This window comes from Haemaphysalis longicornis, unplaced genomic scaffold, assembly GCF_048455015.1.
Source record: "Haemaphysalis longicornis isolate Haplotype H1 unplaced genomic scaffold, Haemaphysalis longicornis Haplotype H1 scaffold_246, whole genome shotgun sequence".
NCBI classification, from domain to species: Eukaryota; Metazoa; Arthropoda; class Arachnida; order Ixodida; family Ixodidae; genus Haemaphysalis; species Haemaphysalis longicornis.
Genome location: NW_027526312.1, coordinates 214,548 through 221,919, shown reverse-complemented (window position 1 = coordinate 221,919; position 7,372 = coordinate 214,548).

Here is a 7,372-nt window from a genome sequence, read left to right as displayed (position 1 = left end):
TTCGACAAGTTTTAATTTTGAAAGAGTCGACTAAATGACACCGTAAAGCCAATTTTATTTTATTTTATTTTATTATTATAGGTTTATTTTAGAGCTTGCGTTTGCAGCACGCTGGCTTTGTGGTAAATAATCACCACCAGGACGAACTATCTCCCCAGATAAGTGGCGCGGTCTGCGGTCTGCCAGATACGCTCTTCCTGTCCTTGTACACCAGCTGTTTCTGCTTTCGTAGTTCCGGATGGGATTTCCGCAGTTGCAATCGGATGCATCCTGATAACAGCCAAATGGTGTCTGCATGCGGCATCTTTGTTCCCGAAATAGCGTCGACCTTAGATGCTATCATGAGTGCTAGTGCCGCCGCTGTCTTAACAGAGGCATTGAATGGAGATTTTCGAACATCGTATAATCATTTTCGGCAGCAATAATAGAACTCCGAGAGTTGTCTGTTTTTCAGCCGATTCGCTTTTTTTTTTTTTTTTTTTACGAAAGAAGTGCATTTAAAAGCTTCGGTTGCTTTGCACCGTCCTTCGGCCACGATTAGCTAACATCGACGGTGACGGCACACTTGTCTGTTCGCAGGGGGACACTTAACAAATAGGGGACACGTGCATCCTGCAAAAGTAGTGCCTGAACACAAAGTTCATAAAAACTACAAAAAAAAGTTACCACTAAAATTAAAGTGAAAATCTCCCGATATCACAGCCTAACGGCACTGCAGTAGCGTCTTATTTTAACTTGAAGGTCTCCGGTCGCCCACTATGATGATGGTTTCGCTCTTCACGAGCTATATTCATAAATTATGACTATAATTACGCTACGTAGTGAAATGAATACAAAAAATACCGTTAATTCTTCTTCATAAGGATTAGTTCAGAGTAGAGAATGTGAAACTTGTCTACTGAGCCAAGACGCCTAAAGCCTGATGTGCTTTTGGGCCGTAGCCCACCACGGAGGGGGCACTATCGGGTGGACGTTGCGGTTGGAGCAGCCTCGCGACATGCGCACGCATGTACAGCCTTAGTCAAAATTTTCTAGGCCACGCCGAAAGTGCATAGGCCAGAAAAAGTTTCCCGTACAAGCTTGCCTCTCGCGCGAGGATGAAACGTTTCATGTCAGAAGGCTGGAGGAAATGTCTTTCTTTCTTACAGCCAATAAAACATTATGCCTCAGTTAAACGTTACGCTTTTGCTTTGGATTCTTTGTGGGCCAGATACATTTGGAATGACCTAGAAAATTTTGACAAAGACTGTACGCGCAGCCACATGTTTCACTGGAGCCGTGCACGCACAAAATTCTGGGATAACACTTACACCAGTTCGACATGCGGCCTAAAATAAGAGCTTGAGATTTTTTCTTAAGTTTCTCTTAGAAGCCGCTACGAGAGAAAAAGTGAAAATAAGCACCTCGCAAACCATAACTAAACATCTCTCTCTCTCTGTTGTTATCTGCATTTCTCCCTCCTCAATTTATTTATAGCTTCTCCTTTCAATCCCTTCCTTTTCTGCTTTCTTTCTAGAACCCTTTTATTTTCATACTATCCCTCTAACGCACTTCACTTTCGATTGATTGATTGATTGATTGATGGATTGATTGATTGATTGATTGATTGATTGATTGATTGATTGATTGATTGATTGTATCCCCTTTGTAATGTAGTAATGGCGGGTCATTTTAACAAAGAAGCTAATACATCTGTTTTGTAATCTTCGTTTAAATCTAGCGCTCCTCTTAGGGCAGGCTCAAAATAAATACCTTTTCCTGTTACAGGTGGTAACTGTCCTAGGCAATATTCCCCTCTCTGCTTTTCATCCACCAGCATTCTAATCTTCTTTTCATGGCCTCGATAGCCTTGAAGTCAACTCCCTCTGCGCTACCCTTAAATCCTAGGGCTTCTGGAAGCTGAATATTTCCCTCGTGTAGATTTGGATGGATACCCTCGCATTCTAACACTATGTGCCGCATAGTTTCTGTTTCTTTTCCGCAGACCACGCATACCCCACCATTTCGTGTATGCATCCCCACAAAGCTCTTAGTTCTCAAGCAACCTGCTCTAGCCTCAAAAAGCAAAGCGCTGCCCTTGGAATTATCGTAGACAATTTCCTTTCTGATGTCCCATTTCTCAGCACTGTAAAGCTCTAACTCTTTCAATGTTTTCCTTCCCTTCGTCTCGTTCTCTCCCCGTCTTCTTTCTTTCTTTCTTTCTTTCTTTCCTCTGCTTAGCGTGTACCGATGCAGCACAATCCCGGCGAGCTGCGACTCCGCAGCAGCCTCGTCGGGCGGCCGGCCTGCCTCCTCCGCCTGTTCTTGCTCAGTGCAAACAAACGCGCAGGCATCCGTTCGAAGAAGCGGGGCGAAACGACGCCGCCGTCGGGATGTGCTCGGAGTCGGAAGGGCAGTGTCGGCGGGCATCTGTATATACCCCGCTATATGCGGCACGAATAAACAGCCCGAACGCGCGCCGCCGGGGAGCGCTTATATATCTGCTGTGTTCAGCCGCGCCTTGACAGAGACCAAAGCCGTGTCCGCAGAAAGGAACAGTGCTGCTGCGATTGGGGGTGGCCCGCGAAGGGTTCGCTTCTTCGCATTGCTAGTCGTACGTTAACCCCTTTGGAGAAATGGCGCCGCATCGGCACTCTGTTTGCTTCTGTCCGCGTTTATCTGGGCGAGTGGGTTCACGTCAACGAATATATATGGAGCGCTCTCGCTGAAGGTTACAGACGAGACGCGTGCTAGTGCGAGCGTGACGGAGGAAGAGCGCCGTTAATTCTGAAGCGCGCATGTCGGAACGCTGGCCGTCTGCCATTAGCGTACGCTGAGAAGCGAACAGCAGCGGATACGCGGACAGTGAGGATAGGGCATTCCCCGAAGTACCGAACGGCGACCACCCTCGACGTAACGCGAATACAGAAGGTCTGCAGTGTTCGGTTTCTTTCGCGTGAGCAGAAGATGATAAATTAGTGGAGTGTTAGTCACCACTTCTCGGGTTATGCTGGTCAGACGCTTGGAAGAAAAAAAAAAGGGGGGGGGGGGGGGGGCTGTTCTACACAAGTATTTGCGAATAGGTAAGGAGAAAATTTTCCTAATTTTTTCTAGGGAAGCACGTCGATGGTCCGATATGCGTATCCAGTATGAAAAAGCTGTCTGGTGAAGTACTCCTAGATGGATCAAATGCTGTGCGTATGTATATGCCCCCATGGTTGAACCCGCAGATGTTCACTAGGAAGATAGTTCGATATAATTAATAACTCAATGTACGAGATGCCCAATGTGTAAAAAAAGAAATTGCGACATTGGGATGAATATCTCCCATTTAAACAGTATTTCGTATTACTCGAGTATAACATAGATTAGAATGTGAATTGAGAACAGCGCTTTATTTCGCCACGTACTGAAGGAAGTCATTAGGTTAACGGTTTTTAGTGCGCCTTTTTCGAAAACTACGGAGGCGTGCTACCATTTCCTTAGGACCAAACCAACACATTAACGCAAGCCGCGGAGTTTGTTACATCTTGAAGCTGACTTTCAATGGCGGTTATCTTGCCAATTCTCGTATTCATTCATCATCATTATCACCGGAACCAGCCACCTAATATCCACAGCGCATCGAAAGAATGCCTCCCCAATAAAGGTTTAACCGACCCTGTTCTGCGTCGTCTGAATCCATTTCTTGCCCTCTAATTACCTCATATCTTGTCCCCCAGAGAGTAATTACTATCATACATTTCTCACCCGGTGCTCGCTGACCGTCGTCTGCACCACGTGATCGACTCAACTCTACCCTCCTCTTTGTTATTCTGGTGTTGGACGCCTTGAGTTTGTTCCCTAGATGATGACGCTGGCTTTCTATCGCGAAGCATTGCTCCGATCATCCTTGTCCTCTGACTCTTTCAGCTGACGCAAGCATTCTTTCTTGCAACTGCCGAGAGAGAGAGAGAGAGAGAGAGAGAGAGAGAGAGAGAGAGAGAGAGAGAGAGAGAGAGAGAGAGAGAGAGAGAGAGAGAGAGAGAGAGAGAGAGAGAGAGAGAGAGAGAGAGAGCCATAGTCCGGGAACACATGGATTAATAAAATGCTGGATTTTGGAAAGGCTACTCAACAATGGGTCACAATCATGTCGTGAGCCCGGCAGTACAGAAACCCGTACAGTGTATACTTAAGTGGCATTCGCAGATTCCGAAAAAGCCATTTATTCAGTGCGATACCGGCGCAGTACTAAAATGCATTGAGAAACCAGGGAATAGAGGAGTCATTCCCTGGTGTCTCAATGCTTTTTAGAGTCAACGACGATGAATGGTAAATTTTCAGCTCCATCTATCGTTGCACCAGTCATGGATTTTGACACAGGACATGCCGTGCCCTCAATGTAACGTTACCTAGAAATACCTCGGGCATGGCTCGCGTACTGATAGAAATCGCCCCGTAAAGACCACAACAGTGTGACCTCTTACAAAAATACGAAGGCTACAAGTTATACGTTATCGCGCTGCGAGTTTTACATTCGGATCTTAACGCTTGCATCAAAACTCCGTTCCCGGCCCCCGTTCTCGTATCCAATAAGGGGAGAAGGCTAGGAATATAAGGATACGCTGCTTGGTACCGCTCATCTTTTACCGCTGCCGCCCGTGTATACCAGCGGCTTTTCTGAGCGGCAACGCATAACTTGAAAAAAAAAAAAAAACTGTGGTTGATTCCTCTGTCATACGAATCGCTAAAACACGAAAGTGGAATGTGCAGCCAAATCTGCAGCTGATCATGATTTGCGGGTCGGCGGCTGTCTTGTGCGTGTGCTTGGCAGGCGACGTCCTGCTGGCGGGTCGCTTCAGCAAAGGTGTACTGGTGTCATTTCCGTGACGGATATGACGAAAGTGAAATGTTGGTGTACCCCGGCATAAAACACTTTCGTGTTAAAATATAAAACTTGAAAAACGAACAACCCTAAGTATAACGTACTCTTTAGTACTGAAAGTTGCTTCCCCACAAGAAAACCCTGCGTCCAGGGGTGCACCCTTTACAGGCCGCTGGCTTCGTTTTACCGGCGTCACTTCCGTGACGGATATGACGTCACCCAAATGTTTGTGTATCCCGGAATAAAACACTTCAATGTTAAAAAAAAAGATTTAGTCATCTACGAGAACGAGCTGTTGCAAACTTAAAAGAAAACAACTAACGCAGCCACGTTGACAATAAATCTGTTTGCGTCGACTGCGCAGTCCCGCTAGTGCGCCCAACTTCTCCGGGGAACCCTGCAAATGAAGACTAATGCACGGTGAGAATTCTCGAGCAGCGCCCATTTGGAGCGAAGCTAGAGCGCACAAGGCACGGACGAAGGCGGACTCGGTGTCACACTTCCACAGAATTTGTTTTCAGTCTCTGCCCGGCAGACGCCTCCTGATTTACTGCGCAGGCGAGCACCTGACGCAAGCAGGGGATCCGGGGACCTTGGATCGATCGTCCTTGAGATGGTCGACCGTTATATATGCCACCAGTGTGCAGCAAAGCCCCGCCGGGCTGATCATCTCGCGAGGCAGCGAATGCTCTTCGCGCCTGCGCTCGACAAGGGAGAACCACTTTGCCGCTCGGTCGCGCGTGATTAAAGGGACCCTGCAACACTCTTTTCAAAATTTTTCGGAATCTTAAATACTTGCAGCACGTAGTCAACCAACATATCCAGTACTTAAATTAGGGGGTCGCAAAGCACCTCAGCCAGAAATTACTGCTCTATGCCCCGTAATGTGACTTGGAGACTCGCTGAAAAGATTTTTCTCTCTTTCCCGGTCTTGACGTTCTGCTATCGCTCGAATTACGTCATTAAGGCCATGTAGCAGCTGTTGGCCGGTTTTCCTTCAGTTGCTGCAATGAAACTTTTAAATGCATAGCATTTCAGTAACTCACGATTTCACCCGTGTTGACGTCCGTAGTCGTAGTCCACACCCCTCCCCCTACACTATATAAAAAAAAAATACTATCCGGCGCCTGGTTTCGATCCCTCGACCCTGCGGGCGGAACGCAATGAACATGGTGCTCTACACACTGCGCCACAAAGCCGACACAGAATGGGAGGCTACGAACGCGCCTTATATCCTTGACTCATTCAAACTACGTCAAGAAGCTGCTGATACAACGCATTCACTACCACCAACTCCCCAAACACTAAACGTTAACGCAATACACCCACCCTCTATGCGACGCATTTACTCGAGTCCCCCTCGCGGGGAGATGAGCCCAATTTTTTCGATGGCAACTATAAAAATAAAGGCACAAAAACAAAGTAGAAACGGAAGGCGTTTCTGCTGCGACGAGGAAATCACGCAGTGCCGCTCCGTGCTGGCGATATGCATAGATTTCGCGGCGGTTCTAGATGCGAAGGAAAGAGTGAAAGCGCTTATCGAAAGTGTTGCAGGGTCCCTTTAAATCCAGGCAGCTACTCCGCGTACTTTGCTGATGCCTTCCGGGAGTGTCGTTCAATCTAACGTGTCAGCACCGTCCCCTATCTCTCGGCAAATTCGTTTTTGTTCTTTCCGTAACAGTAGACTTCGATGTTGGGATCATTTCTGTTCCTGAGTGATTCCTCGTTATTAGAGAGTTATAGCAAAGTGGAGAACCAGTCCCCATACGTACCGGTACGGCACCCGGTACACTTGCGCATGCGCATTACCAGTTTTTCCGCCTCTACGCACGCGCAGTAGCACCCGTCACCTGACTGGTACCGTACTGGGACCGGTTCTCCGCCCTGCTATAACCCTCTATTATAAGCGATATAACCCTCTTCGTTATAAGCGATACTTCCCTGAAAGCGGAAATGATGTGCTTCCTATGTACACAGTGGAGACCATAAAACCGCTCGAATAAAGCGTTTTTTTGTTGTTGTTGTTGCAGCGAGGGCTTACTGCATATGAAACTAGATACGTACGGTACGTACGCGTTCGAAGATAATGAACTTGTGGGGAACTTGTATTGTTGTCTATCGACTTTGTGTAGCATTTAAATAAAATTTGGGCTTGAATTGACTGCCTCTTGATTTCACGCGTGTACCGCGCATAATGTGTAAAAGAACAGTGCAGTATATCAATATTCGCTTTCGCAAAATTGAAAGTTTACTTGAGTAGGTAAACCTAATGTAAACGTACTGTAGACATTACGCACGTTTAAATTGACGACTGTAAACGTACCGTAGACATGTACTGTGAACGTACTGTAAACGTGCTGTAGACGTACTGTAGTCATTAGGTTAACCTTATATCCGTTCGTTGTTAACGTTCGGTACGATCTGTAGACATAAATGTAACCGATGCGACACGCATTATTGTGTTCCACAAGGGTATGTTTCTTTTGTTACCTTGCCTACAGAGAGATCGAAACTGTTGTCTGAAGCGTC